Source organism: Podarcis filfolensis, assembly GCF_964270895.1.
Source record: "Podarcis filfolensis genome assembly, chromosome: 5".
In the NCBI taxonomy this organism is placed as follows: Eukaryota; Metazoa; Chordata; class Lepidosauria; order Squamata; family Lacertidae; genus Podarcis; species Podarcis filfolensis.
This window is the reverse complement of record NC_139608.1, coordinates 57,445,336-57,461,196: the sequence shown is the minus strand read 5'-3', so window position 1 is coordinate 57,461,196 and position 15,861 is coordinate 57,445,336. Positions and strand designations below refer to the sequence as shown.

The window sequence follows — 15,861 nt, the reverse complement described above, 5'->3', positions numbered from 1 at the left end:
CCCTTGCAGGATTTTTGGCTGCAACTGCACTTTTGCTGAATGCAAATTGGGGGGAAAGATTCATAGAAAACATACCAATTTCTGTTGCTGTTAGGACTAACATATAGAGAGATCTTTATTTATAAAGATAACTACCCTTTATACCAGAAACCCAGTTCTAAAATTTGCTCATTTCAAAATGGAAATATTTCGGGACTGTTGACCTTTCCCATCTGTAGATCTTATTTTTATATACATTAGTGACTTAAGGCCTTCATTGAAAGTCCGTTTCTCATCATGTTATATTCTGCAGTCCTTATTTTGCCAAAATGTATGTTGAGTTCAAAGGATGAGTGTTTTGTTTTGTTTTGTGAATAGCAGCAGTAGAATCCATGACTGCAGGAAAAGCTCACAGTTGCTAACTTTATTTGCATCCAACAGAAGCTTGTGATGCTTCATATATCTTTGCTTCACGGCATGTTTACATACTCAGAATGGAGTGATCCTTTATTCAGGTTTTTAAAGAGCCACTGGTTGTACTAGAATCAGTGTCTCCAATAGGATGTTGCTTGCTTTACACTCTGCTTTCAATTACTTTCAATTTGCCTATCATTGACAGCTATGGGTGAAATCACTGGAATTTTGTAGTTTGTAAAGGAAGGCACCATTTGGTCTATAACAGTGTCTTTCAGTTCATGCAACAGCACTGATAAAAACATATAAGAATGATTTGGTTAAAGTTAAGAGGTTTATTAGTAGTAGTAGTGGTAGTTGGACTTTTTTAAAATCAACTTTCCCACCTATCCCAAGTTCTGCCTTCCTTGTATGGAAATAGAGGCAATTTTTGTTTCTCATCCTTTCTCATCATGAATCTGTGCTTGCTATATCTAGGTTCACTAATGATATTTCATTGGAACACTTAATCATCAAAGGCTTTTTAAAAAAGCGGGTGGGAATATAGTTTACAGAATGCAAGACCAAACATCTTCATGTTATCATGCAAAGAAATACGGTATATTTTAAAGAGATTTTTTAAACTACAAGCAGTGTGCATGAATTGTCAACATATGGAAAACGTATTTTCTTAACGTAAATCTATAAGGGGGAAAGGGGTGTTTTGTTATGCTTCTTTTAAGTTTGTATTTTTAAAATGCAATTACCGTACTTGCCTTCTAGGAGTGGTACTTTAATTTCTTCCTTTATAGGAATATATAGTTCTGAGATTCTAAAAGTTTCTGGTGCTTTTCAGCTGTCACCTCAATTCAAAATCATGGAGCTCAGCAATATAAAATATAATAAATTTAACTTGACCTAAGCAGAGGTTTTGGAAACAGCTTTCAAAAATAATGCCTGTGTATTTGTGCTAAAATGTGTGACTACACACACACACACACACACACACACACACACACGTCCTCTACTTCCACATTGCTCACAAACATGATTTGTTAAAAATTGTTCTAATGTTTACAATAGTCCAAGAAACATCTACTTAACAAAAAAAAAGGAATCAAAGGGCCATGTTTAGATTAATGCTTGTCTAAAAATAATATAAGGTGCTTCAGCCTCACATGAATTCCATATCTTTATATTCACATGTTATGCCTTTAGTATTTGAGTTTGAACAAGAAAATCTTCATTTAGCCAACATGAATATGCAATCACTGTGTGTATAATGTAACCTTTAGCCCAAATTACAGCTGACCTCGCTATTTAGTGCTTGCAGGGCTTTTTTTTTTTTTTTTTACACCAAGTAAACTTTCCTCCAACAGTTCACATTTAATCATTTTTTGTTTTGCAGTCTTTTGTAGATTGAGTCTTTTGTTAAGAAAGGACGTCTTGTTTCCAAAACACACTGGAGGCGATCGCTGGCATCAGAGTGCCACCAAAAGGCAGGAAGAGAAATTAGCAAGTACGTTCTGACCTTTACAAAGACAGCTAAGGTTATGCACATAACATTTGCTTGTTTACTTTGTAAAATCAACAACGAGTTGTAAACTCAATGCTTGGTAAGCATCTTGACGCAACTGAAAAAGAAACATTTGCAACAGCCAACAATTGCCAAGTGACATTATTGCATATATCCCTGCTCTTCCACATAAAGCCTGTGTTATCTGCTTTGCTCTCTATCTATCGTGATGCAACTTTAATAACGTTAGCCAAGAATGCGCAGAAAATCACAGCTGTAGCTAGAGGCAAACCCCTCCCCAAAATGAGGTGCTTCTCCGAAGCCTCACCTAGTGAGCTGAGTATTGGCTTATGCGTGAGAATAAGCAAACGAATCGATCACGGCAGTAGGTTGATGGGTACTGGTCGTTTTGATGGATATGACTGTAAAAAAAAAAAGTCCAGATTGGTTCACAGTGGACCTCATACCATGTCAGCTAAAACCAAAGAGACACAAAAGTGACAGCTGTGGAGAGTACACTGCAGGCAGTCAATGGTTCCTGTGATTTATTGTTCCATCTGCCTTGCCGCTGTGAGGACAAGTTCCCCCTGATTTGGTTAAAATGAAAAGGACCTCAGAGAGCACGACGTGCTTTTTGAAAATGTGCAGAAACTATGTTTTTTATTTTTTTATTTCTTGATTTATGTCCCTTCCCCCCCCCCCACCATAATGTTTGCTCCAATTGTTACCCAATAATGATAGCATGGGGAAACAGGGTGTGGCAGGGGGGAACAGGAGGCATTTATGACCAAAAATATATATCGCCCCACTCATCCAAAATGAAGCAAAGAAAAAGAATAAAACGATTGCCCCCCCCAAATGAACACCAAACTTAAATAACCTACTCTCTCTCAATAGTAACATAGAAATTAGGGGGGTTATCTGACTGTTTGGATTTTAAAATAGTAAGCTTGTTTCTTCTTCTATCTTCTTGCTTAAATGACAGAAATGGGGAGAGAGAGAGAGACATGAAAGAAAGAAAGAAAGAAAGAAAGAAAGAAAGAAAGAAAGAAAGAAAGAAAGAAAGTCGAGTTGTATATGACATGCTGAGAAGTTCATAGGGAATGTTAGTTTCAGAAGGAGGGCAAAACGCTTGTTCCAGATTCACACAACTCCGCCCCCCCCAAGCTTATCTCCCCAAGTTAAGCTGAAGTGAGAGGAGAATGCCTTTTTCGTGTTTACACACAAACTTTTTTTTTTTGCCATTTTTGACTTGAAAAGGAACGTTTCCTTCATGTGGCTGATGCAGCTTATTACCCCATTAAAGGGAAACACGGCATGACACTTCCGTCACCTTAACATGAAAGCCTAATCAACACTTAAAGGTGTAGCACAACACAAATATGCTCACTCCTTGGGGAAACTAAAGTAGCAGTCGGAGAAACATTTGGACTTCTCCCACCCCTCTACACCCCCACAACCCCGTGAGAATTGAAGTATGCCATGGCGGAGAAATATGGTTAATGTTTTAATACATTTATGGGGCATCAATAATAAATGAAGCATTATCCAGTGCTCTCTCAGAATAAAGTTTTAACAAATCTGAGCAAATTGAATGAATCTCGTGGAGTGATGTATTGATAATTTTCCGTGCGGATCACATGTTAAGGAGAAAAATGGGTTTAAAGGCCTCAGAGACCTTTCAAATTCCTGCATATGTTATATAATTCACTACTTAAAACGGCATGAACCTGTAAGCCACCAGAAGTTGAGGGAAAGGCTCTTACTCTCTAAATCTCATCAATGTTTAATGCAGATCAGCAAATTTCCAGCAAATTTCCCATGAAAAGGCCTGTTGGTTTTGATGGTGCATGGAAAGTTCTGTTCCCGTTTGCCTTCATGCGAGGTCCCCGAAGCCCTGACCTCTGTGGCAAGAACTTCCTGGCTGAAGGGTTTGCTAGGCCTCCCAGGTCCAACCTTGGTGTCAAAAGCTGGCCTGTCTCCTGTCTCAGGATGTTGGTTTTACCTCTCAAGTGTTTCCTGAATTTGTGAAAATTCTTTCTTTCTTTTTCTTTTTCTGGCCGGTTGTCCATAATGTTTAAATGCTCAAAAAATATTTATCTTTTTGAGAGAGCGAGAGGAGGAGAAAGGGCAAAAAACAAGGGAGAAAAAGAGAGGGGGGAGGAAATTGTAGTGGCTACTGTGGAGTGCAGGAATAGTCCCTTGAGACCAGTTCTACTTTTGGAACATGTTATTGTCAGGCAGAGGTCAACATCTTTTACCTCTTTTTTCCATTATTCAAAATAAGTATTGATGTTATGTTTTAGCTATTTAAAAGCCAGCTGCCTTGCTCATTTCAGATATTTTTTCTTCTTCTTCCCTGGTACTATTGTATGTGGTAATAGCTGGCCTGTGTATTGTCTTTCACAAAATCTACCCTTTCAGGGTCTCAGTCTTCAAATGATATCAATCAAAATTTATGCAATTCAAAATCCATATGTATAGAGTCCCAGTTCACCTCATTTAATGATAATAGTAAACCACATGTTGTGTACATGTCTAAAACACTTTTCTGGCTCTTGACTGTATTAACCCTAGGGGCACTATGTTTTCGTACAGCTTGCCCAACTGAGCAGCATAATATATTGATTAATACTTGGCAACAACCGAATTCTTGAATAATAAAACTGTGAACAAGGCAAATGTATACTAATAAAACAAGGGGAGTGCCAATATTATTCAGGCACCTATGTTAATATAAACTGCTCTAGAAGAACGGGGAGGGTTGAGATTTTCAAACAAACAAAAAGCACAAGAGACAAACAATGCTGATTTGTTTATTTTTCCCCCTCCCTATTTCCTAATGTGATGACTTTATTAAGCAATTAGCATTACCTAGTGAAATACAGATTGCAAGTCTCCCCAAAGCTAAATGCTGAATCAGCTATAATTGCACAACTGTGAAAAGTTAGCTACTGACATAAGACAAATTAAAACTAGAGAGTATCCATTCGTGTGAATTAAATTGTTCACGTATACGTATGAGCAGTAGAAACATCATAGGAGTCCCTGACTGAACAATAGCATTTGCGTCTGATAAGAATGCTGCATTTACTCGTGGTGTAACAGTCACAAGTAAGGTTTGCTTCTGTGGACAAGTCGTTACGATATTTGGCAAAGGAGAAACTGAAACATTTCCTCAATTTGCTTTGGCGGGCCTGAAACGTCGATCCCATTGTGCATTCCAGAAACAGAACAATGAATGGATAATGTTTGAGAAACCAGGTTACAATTAAGAATGCTGTGATGTCATCAGGAAGACAGGAATAAGTGAGAGAGCTGTGTTTAGAATGCTGCTTTTTCATTCGGAGCATAGTTTACTTAGGCAGACTATCTGTGGCAATTTTGAATATAAATTTGACATAATACACAGTTATAGTAATTAGCTGTGTCAGCCCTGCTAACATTATTTTTAAAAAAGATGACTTATTTTTCTCAATGCAAAAAACATTCTGCTTCTTGCAAATGATTCAAAGCCTTTTGTGCAAAAGCCAGTATTGAAAATTAAGCCGTATAATGTTTCAAATGGCTGGAATGGGTTGTTTAAAACGGCAAGGTAGATCAGCACGGACTAAATCTGGGTCTTCCTTTAATGCCATTCGCATGAGTCACAGCGAGGCAGGAAAGCTGTTGACAAATTAATGCTTTAAGAAAATAAACTATGGTCATGTTGAACACAGAGCAACTTTATCCTGATTAATTTGTGTTGGAGTCGCTCCAGCCCTCATTGACAAAGCCCTGCATTTTGTACAAATGTAATTTCCTAATATTTACACGAGGAAAGCCTTGGCAGTTAAGCTTTGCCTCCAGTGTGAGTTTTGTGGTTAGGGGGGAAAAAAGACAATAAAAGTACAGAGAGCTAATTGTAAGCACATTTGGAGGGGGGGGAGATTTTGACTCTCCTCCCTTCACAGCCCTATTAAAATGTGTTATTATGTAGTACTCAAAAGGAGCATAGTGCCAGTCTCCACCTGGCAAAGTTTTAAGTAACACACACAGCATCTAGTGCTTCCTAACAACTGCACTGCTCTAGTTGAACACAACACCCAAAACAAAATTCTTATAGCATGTAGCAGCATTGTTCTCTGAAACATTGGCATAAATTCAGATCAACCTGCCTGATCTCACAGCCCTTCTTATTTTATGTCTTTCTTTAAAGAGAATATTAGACATTTGTACAACTGTATAATTTAATAAAATCTGAGTGGGAGTAGAACTGCAATTATAGTCTATTGCTTTGTTTTAAGAATATTAAAAAAAAACCTTTAGTTTTAATGAGATTTTCCCCCCTCCCCCATCAGTTTACACAATTTTCCAGATGCAAAATGAGCTTTTGGCTGTAAAATATTTTATCGCATTGTCTTACACAATAAAGATTAGATGTTTTCGTGCTCTCTCAACTGCACTGCAATTATTTTTTAGTGTTTGCAAATCATAATATAATTTAAAAACCATATTTTATACCTCATCTAAAATACTTTTATAGTATCGAGATGGAAAACAAAAATCCCAACAACAACATCTATTTAACTCTTCTTTTAAGTGGTTGTAATATGCTTTGGTGTACTTCCAGGTTTTGGTTTTTTTATATAAAAAAAACCTTGCTCAAAAAGCTTAGTTGCTCTTGAAAACAAATCTCTCAAGCAGCATCTTTGGTTAAAAAAAAAAAATCCCTAGAATTTAATTCCCTTGACTAAAGAACCCAGAGAGCCTGAATGTAAAAATAGTAGCCTTGTCATTTCACATTCATTAAGTGAAACTCAGAAATTAATAATGTAAAATATGCTTTTTAATTAGTCTTACATTCTGCCCAATGTACTTAAATGGGATCAGCAGCTCCCCAATGATTTTTTTCTTAATAAAGTATTAGCCTGTGATGCACAGGGGTTGACAGGTATGATAAACTGGAAAGTACTTTTCAAGGCATATGAATGATACCAAAATAGTACTCTTCCATTTAAATGTAATTAACATCAGGGAGCAATATTACGTGAAGAGAAGCCTTCAAGAATTTTATTTCAGGGGTGGAGATCTTTTTTCATTTCTTGTTTTATGAGTAGTTTGATGATTGCAGGCATGATTTTATAATTTAATTACCTTTGTTGAAAGCTAAGCTTTTTCTAATAGCCGGGCAACAGGATCATAAAGCACTCTTCAAGTGTATTGAAAAGAAAGCAAATCTCCTTTGATAACTTTACTTAGTAGGAAAAGGTGTGTGTGTGTGTGTGTGTGTGTGTGTGTGTGTTTGTACCTATATATGTGTGGTCTCCTATAGAACCCCAGCAAAAAATTCTCCCCATGTCAATTTCAGATTACCTGCTTCTGCTACTTGTGGTTCATTTAAATATAAAAATAAGTTACTGGAACACTCACCTGTAAAGAGTTAGATTCTGGGACAAAAAAAAAAACTTAGAAAATATATCAAGAGTGAGCCACAAAAAAAATAATCACAAAAAGCTTTAAACAAAGGACAAATTATAACCAACCACCCCCTAACTTTCTCTCAAAATGACATTGCTTCTTTGAATTGCTATGAAGATAATAAAGGATCATTGTTTTTCTGTTGAATAGCATCCCCTAACTGTCCAAATGTCAGTTGTGTTTACTTAAGATTGTCTTCTGTCTCTAAGTAACTACATTCCCAAATGAAGCATGTTTAAAGAGTAAACATGCAAAGAGACTCTAGTTCCGGTGAAATGGCCAAAAAAAAACCCCCTAAGCAATCTTCACTTTCATAATGCAAGAGTCACGCTCAATTTCATAATGCACCCGTTATTATTACTGTAGGGCTTTGTAAAGATGATCTGCCCTTGGGCTGCAAGGACTTTCCTAAACTCACAGGGAGACATCTATATATGAGGTACAGATGCGATTCCTTTCCTATGCTTGGCCATCAGCACGGAGGTATGGTTTGACTTCATTCCACTTTCATCTCTGTCCTTTTGACATCCCGGTTTCCTCCAAAGCATGCCTCATTTCTAAACACGCACTGACACTGCTATGTGTTTTCACACTGTTCATCTGTTAACTTCTGTTGATAACCACACTGGGCAACGTGTTTGGAAGCATAAAGTGTTTGTGACACTAATGTACTATGCTGCTTGCTAAATGCTTCCTCAAATGTATGTCTTTCGAGCAGCATTCATGCTGATTAAACTTGGTACGGGTGACAGAATCTCTTTCCGTACTTGGAGGGAAACATTCCAAATTTCCCTGAGAGTTTGCTAACTTCTTCATCAACTGCTAAATAGCTGTGGGTTTCAAATAAAGACTCTGATCAACTTCTCAGTTGCCGTTTTTCATGTGCACTTCTGACTGCTAAATAATGAAAAGCGTCAATGTGAAATGACCCTTTGATTTGTTAGTAAAGATGCTGTTTACAACAGGAAATAAATATCCTGATGCATGCATGCAGCCACAAATCATTACATGAAAGAAAATGGTGTGCGTGTGTTTTAAAGGATCCAGGAAAATCAGGAGTGAATCATTTGCTATGGAAACACAGCCATTCTGCTACTTCCCAAATGAGCATCTGTCTGGGAGAGTTTGTTTGTAGAACAACAAGTGTCTAGCTGGCAAAAAATAAAAATTGTACCGGAATCCATAGAATCCCAACACACACACACTGTGCTTTAGTAGCTCCTAATGCCTCTTGCAACTGAAGCCATTATGTGTGATTCCCTCTCTTTGCTGAAAGTGAAAATTCTTATCTTTGGTACCCACGTACCAAATGCAAGATCTTGTGTAATATTTTCCAATCACAAACAATATTGCATTATTCCCCAGAGGGCTAGTTGATATACCTGTCTATTTATTTATGTGTTCAAGTATCCAGAAACCCATATAATTGATGCGTAGAAATATAATCTGTGCCATTTGTAAGGTTCCACTGAACTTATACTGCACCTGGGGATTCCCAGAAGTGCTATGTTACCTATACAAAACCACCTGCAATTTACTGTTATGGCTGAAATATTCATAGATAAGCCTTATGTAAAGATAATGGCTTAATATATGGGTATAATTCTGCACCCCCAAAGCAACTTTCTGACAGTACAAGTATGCCACTAAAAAGTAAAAGACATATGACTTTGATTCAGATATTCAGAAATCTAACATTTGTTGCACTCCAGTTCTTACCATATGCTTTGTATTCGTTCAAATGCTTTACATTTTGTCTCCTCATGATTACTTGATGGTACCTGAATATTGATGTCTTTAGGAATTATTTTTTATCTGTATATTCCCTCCACCCCACCCTTATATTCCCATTAGGTAAGTCAGATGAATGAAGCACAAGCCCTCATTTGGGGCACCCAGAGATTCAGCTACTGGATCTGATTCGCATTTGTTTCATTCAGCAAGTTTTGACTGTCTGCACTCAGACATACATGGCTTAGACCGTGGATAGGCAAACTAAGGCCTGGGGGCCGGATCCAGCCCGATCGCCTTCTAAATCCGGCCTACGGACGGTCTGGGAATCAGCATGTTTTTATATGAGTAGAATGTGTCCTTTTATTTAAAATGCATCTCTGGGTTATTTGTGGGGCCTGCCTGGTGTTTTTACATGAATAGAATGTGTGCTTTTATTTAAAATGCATCTCTGGGTTATTTGTGGGGCATAGGAATTCATTCATTTCCCCCCCAAAAATATAGTCCGGCCCCCCACAAGGTCTGAGGAATAGTGGACTGGCCCCCTGCTGAAACAGTTTGCTGATCCCTGGCTTAGACTAATAAACTAAAAAGGTATAAATGAACACTTATTGCCACTGCAAATATATTGGTCTCAGCTGTTAAAAACACCGAAGGTATACTCCTGGGGATGTGTAGTACAGTTCTCAATAAAGATCTGAAAAGTTTGAAGTCCCAAAGGCCTTTCAGCTCCATAAAGGACAGGACTTGGGAGTCCTGTTTATCCTCATGAATCCTTCCGAAGCTCATAGTTCCCACCCCAGGGCTGCCTCCTCCACCCTCTGCTCATCAGTATGTAAGTGGCTTTCCTGCTTATATTGTTTCCTTATTTTTTTTGTAAAGGAAAACTTGTTTACAGTAAGATTTTTAAAATATCTATACCTAGATATATTCTGATCCTAAACAGCTGGCTAGGAAATACATTCTCTTGCCATCCATGGGACTTTCTTTCCAACTAAACACATTTAGGGTTGGAGTGTTCATTTGGCTTCCAAATTAAGAGCCATGCTTATGAAAAGTGCAAATGACCAATGGAGCGTGTATGTGAGAAATCATTCAGTTTTTCTTTTGCAGTGGAAGACTTGCATGTAACTTTCTATCCAAGACATATAACACGTTTGTTGCCTGAGTGTCTCTAAAGTAAGATAGATACATAGTTAAACGGGATGCTTGTCATTTATAAGAAATATCAATGATTTAACTATTATTAGAAATGCTGGTTTTACACACACAGAGAGAGAGAGGGAATGAGGAAGACAGAATGCTTCATCCTGAGGATGTGCTTATTCTTTTGGAAGGATCAGCTACATATCCCTTGCACCAGCCCCTTAATGGACAATCCAAGAAATGACATTTGTGCCGGTGCCAGAGGGATTGCTTGTTTGCCAATTGGCTGAAGTTAACATGCTGCAGTGGCCAGAGACAAAGAAATAAAGAGACGCCGGACAAATTCATAGGATACAGCATGGTGACGAGGGAAAGATTGTGATCCATTCTAAACACGTTGGCCATGTTAATGGCCCCCAATCAATCACTCTTAAGTGCTATTCATCATTCAATCAAAAGAAGACAGAACATGTATATTATTTAGACAAGTTTGAAATCATTTTAGGTTACAGAAGGTCAGGAGAGCCACCTTTCAAATCATCATGAAGAGATAGGAAAATGTTCAGGAACTGTAACAACCCTTCATCTGTGAACCAGGCTAATAGGCATGCAGTAGATGCTCGTGCAGCGCGCTCGCTCAGGGCTAAAATAAATAAAACGGTGCCATTGTAGAGCAGCTCCTACATAAATAATAAGTGTATGAATAAGCCAATATGGTTGTAGGATATTTTGGTTAATATAGTTATCTAAACTGACTGGGAATTTACACACTCTCTGTGACATCTCAGAAGCTTTGCGGCTCTCATTGGACCACAACATCTTTCATTCACCTTTTATTGTCTCTAAGCAGAAGGAAGCTAATCTGGTACTTTTATTAGAGAAGACATAGAAATCATAAAAGAATACTGAAGTGGTGTTTTTTTGTGGCAGAGGATCTCCCCGGTAGCATCTACAGCAGGGGTTGGGGAAGCTGTGGCCCTCCAGATACTGTTAGACTTCAACTCCCATCAGCACACAAATGGTTTGGGATGGTGGGAGTTGCAGCCCAACATCTTGAGGGCCACAACTTCCTCACCCTTGGTCAACATAGCCTGCAAATAGAACGGAGGTCCATAAAATGGCAGAATATGCTTATTATAGTAAGCCGCTTTTATACCAAGCCAGACCATTGCTCCTTCAACTAATATTGTCTACATTGGTGTTGGGGAACTTGGCTTGTGGGCCAAACATGGCTTGCCAGCGGTTCAAATCTGACCCACGAGGCCAATTTCTCCAAACCACACCCAACTACCCACATTTGACATTGTATGTGATGTCAAGTGTGGGGCAGGAAGAGATGTGGCTGCCTTAAAGTGCCTTCCCAATTGTGCATTATCAAGGGAAAACAGGATTCAGTACTAGTGACTATCAGTTGATGGGTGATAGAGCCAAGGCCTCCTGGAATAACTGTGTGTGGTGCTTTAAAGTTCCAGCTTCTGGACTTCTAAGTGCCTAATCAACTGATGTTGTTGTGGTATCAGGTGAATGGCAGGTGGGCAACCCTGCCCACCTGTCAAATTTGGTCCATGAGACTAGATCCTGATAAGGATCTGGCCCCCTGAGCCAAAAAAGTTACCCAGCCTTGGTCTGCACTGACTAGCCGTTGCTGCCAAGGTTAGCAGGGTACTTCACCAGTAGCTTCCAGGGCCCATGGGGTGTCCTTGAAGACTTTCCTCAGCCGGAAATAGGAGAATTGGAGGACATAAAAGAGGGAATTGGTCTGCTTAAACCCCTAACACATGTCCTGGTACAAAGATGAACAATAAGATTAAAAACCTCCCTGCCCTTTATTATACAGAAAAGTTTCAGGAGGGAGGAAACAAGAGAGAAGAACTTCTCGCTTTCTACTCTCCAGAAACCACACACACATACTGTAGCTCTAATTTAACAAGGTTCTCATGACTACTTCTGTACAGCTGCTGCAGCTTTCAAATTACCCTGATGTGGCTTGAAAATTGCATGGAACAGCTAGCAAGTGAACATCCCAACACGCAGTAAGTCCTGCATAGTTTGCACACCAAAGAGACACTGTGGTTCAGATCTTCCCATTTGGATCCTCACGGCTTGTCGGATAAGCCTGCTATTTCAGCTGCGGTTTTATGCATGCCTCTTAGCGCACAAAGCTAAAATTGACAGCGCAGAAGATATTAGGGCTTAAGTGCACGTGCCATGCTAATCTGCCCCCTTGATCCAGTCTTGCATGCAAACATGGTTCTTCCCACACAAATGTGCCCTTCCTCTGTGCTTTCTATATTACAAAGAGTAGAATGGGTTGGAGCCATGGAGGAGTCACCGATCCATTAGCATTTCATTTGAGGGAGCTGATTAACTCCTTCCAGGTGGTGTCCCCAATATATGCTTTGACTTTCTTCTGCTTTACTTTGGAGGAAAGTTATTGCAAAGAAGGCGCTCTCTGCATGAACGCTGACAGTGGGGGACTTGGTTTCCACTGACAGAGAGCTCATGATGTGCATATGTGTATGTGGGGGGTGTATGTGTGCACCTGCATGCATGTGTGTGCTCAGGATATATATGTGAGCAGGCTCACCAAAGATGCACATAGACACACTTGCTGGGTGTCACTTACTAGCAGGTCCAGTTTAAGCAAATGGAGAAGATGGGGCAGGGGACTATTGGCCCTCAAAAAGGTTTCTCTTAGATTGGGGTTGGGCATCTGTTCTTCCAGCTGTTTCAGCCCCAAGCACCATGATCAATGTTCATGGGAAATGGGATTTGTAGGGGCCCAAGAGTTCCCCATTCCTTTATTTTCTTAGGTAGGTGCTTTAATATTATGCAGGTATTGCTTTCTGTTAAGAGTAGTGTCCATAAGAAAGGGTTAATAAAAATATTTTCCATGTTATAAGGAGAGATTAGGTATCATCTTTGGCTTCCAGGGGGGTTTAGTCTGGCAAAACTGTTCTCTGAAACTGATCAAGGCTGCAATTCCATACATAACTGTTCAAAAGCCGCATTGAGCTCCAGTGTGTATGGATGACACCACAAGCCAAGGCAGTGTAAACTATCATCGTCATTGGTTTGATAGGAAATTGCATCCAAGATTTTACTTATTGCCCACTTTAAATTGGAAGACATGTAATTTACAAAATCCTAATCCAGATATTTCCATAAATGGACAGCAGATGGGGCTACAAAAATCATCAAATAAAAAGTAATGGAAAACAGCCTATTTCCATTCGAAAAAGCAATTCATTTAAAAAAATAAATAGGATTCTTCTTTGCTGTTTTAAGACATCAATGAATCTGTTCGTAATGGGCTTTTGTAAACTGATTATCCTTGATAATCTCATTAGTTGAAATTATCTTGCTTTTCTAACATGGTAGATTTTTAAATACCTTTTATTTCAGATCCCTCTGGGCATGTTGCAGTGCAATTTACTATTAAGCAACATAATTATCTATCTCAAACCTAAGTGTTTAGGAGTTAAAAGAATCAAGACACAGCTATTGAAATGGTGGAGAAAATGACCCCACAATCTAGATCCCAAACTAGGAAAGAAAAGGTGGGAGGGGAACCTATTTTTAACAGAGAATTCATTAAAAAGCACACCATTCTTAAAAGTAATGATGATTATGATTATGTAAATGAGATGGACACACTGATCCTAATAAACTGCTTTAGCTGCTACACAGATAACACCATTTATTTAAAACACTTCTATCCTGTTCTTCATTGCAAAAAAAATTCCAGAGTAGGTAACAACTAGAAGTAGAATTCATATACCGTACATAAAAACAAAGGAGAAGATAAGAGCAAATAAAATTGCTAGAAAGTAAAGGATGCACAACGATCCAATCTGACAGTAAACTCCACTGAAACCCACTTCTTTCCCCAGTGCCAAAAGCTCAACAAAGTTGGTGTCAATTGTATCACTTGAGCTGGACAAGTTACAAAAGCTTCCTGTCAAGACTGACTGCTGGACCAGTCCAGTGCAAAGCCCCTCTTTGTTCACTGGGACTCACTTCATGGTGAGTATGCACAGGCCTTGCAGCCAGAGAACATTTGCTCTGCATTGCTGATACAAATATTATGCATCTACCCAAGATAACCATCAGAGGCTCTGCTCTGAGTTCCCTGCCAATCTGACATATGAAGTGCGGTTGCAAAGGGGAGAGCCCTTTTAGTGGTAGTCCCCCAGTTGTGGAAGGCTCTCCCTAGAGAAATTTTACCTGGCCTCTACCCTGACGTCCTTTCAGCACCAGGCTATAACTTTTTAAAAATAATTTCATGCATTTTAACACAATTCTACTGTTATTTAAAATCACTCTGATATTAATATTTATAATCTTTGCTCTAATGGAGTTTAGATTTTTTTTAAAAAACAAAACCCTAATGTGTTTATTTTAGCTCTCCATCCCAGTGGTCTTGTCACTGGCAGTAGGCAGTGTGTGGTCTCAAAATGGGGTGCTTCAGGGATAGGGCAGAGACGGTGATGTGCCCCACTTCTGGTGAGGGGCCCAATTCAGACCCCTCTACTGGGCCAGCCTGACAGCTGGTGCAACAACAAAAAAAGACACACCCCCTTTCTGTCCTGGACAATAGGGTCGATTAGGGCTGTAGATGCAGTAACGAATCTACTGCTTTGTATCTCCACCCCCCGCGTTTAGCAACCATAACTTCTGTAAACTTTAGGTTGGTGGCAACTTTGGAAGAACAAACAAGCTTTGGAACAACAAACAGGAGACCTTCTCTTGTCAATAAGCCTTGCAAGTGGAGATCTTTATCAAGTTCTGTATCTGGATTGGAACTGAAATTGACTTTACATACAGAATTGCATTTAATTGGTGTGTGCATATGGCTTGTTATATTAAAAATGGCTTGTATCTATGGAATTGTTTTGGCAATTTGAGTTCTTTTTACTGTGAAATCGCTTTGAGGTGCTTTGAGGGTCACACAATATGGTTTTCTCTTTTCTTTTTGTCTCTATCTTTTCATGGAATCATAGAATTGTGGAGTTGGAAGGGACCTTGAGGATCATCTACGTCCAACCCCATGAAACGCAGGAATCTTTTGCCCTAAGTGGGGCTCAAACCCACAATCCTGAGATTAAGAGTCTCATGCTCTACTCACTGAGCTATCACCTGCCACAAATCTTTTGCTGAACATAGTCTAGGGAAAGACTGCATTTTGTAAGCAAAAGCCTCGCTCTGATCTTTTTCAAGGAGCTACATGTATCCACTCAACAGAAAATAGATATGCCACAGCTTTAAGCAGAGCGCCCAGGCAGTCCCAGCTCCTTAGTAGACTTGTGATATGTTTTCCCAGCAATGGCAATGATATAGCTCGAAGGTGAAGAGAAAGGAATTGACACACGCACAGCTGCCACATCTGGATAATTCAGCCCACGCGTGGGCATCTGAATCTCAGGCGACGGGTTACAGACTTGCATTGGGGTGTACTAATAACACAGGCAGCCAAGGAGCATGCTTCTAAACTTCAAGCCACAAGAAGATGAGCTGCCAAGTGAGAAGTGATTTTATGCTTCTGATGGAGGCTCAAGCAATTAAGAAGTAGAAGTTGTTTTTTAGAGTGAGAGCGAGCGAGCGAAAAGCTTAAATCTGCATTTTATGTATGTAAG

The 15,861-nt window shown here is 39.2% G+C and overlaps 1 long non-coding RNA gene across 2 annotated transcripts; it reads left to right on the top strand.

Moving 5' to 3' along the window:
- Positions 1-1,786: 1,786 nt before the first annotated feature.
- On the top strand, positions 1,787-15,011 carry LOC310764013. Of its 2 annotated transcripts, none has more exons than XR_014548972.1 (4): positions 1,787-1,891; positions 7,715-7,831; positions 14,119-14,251; positions 14,916-15,011. It is a non-coding gene; the product is annotated as an uncharacterized lncRNA (long non-coding RNA). The 2 variants fall into 2 exon arrangements; XR_014548973.1 differs by lacking the exon at positions 14,119-14,251 and adding an exon at positions 12,181-12,258 and having other exon boundaries at positions 14,916-14,992.
- Positions 15,012-15,861: the final 850 nt, after the last annotated feature.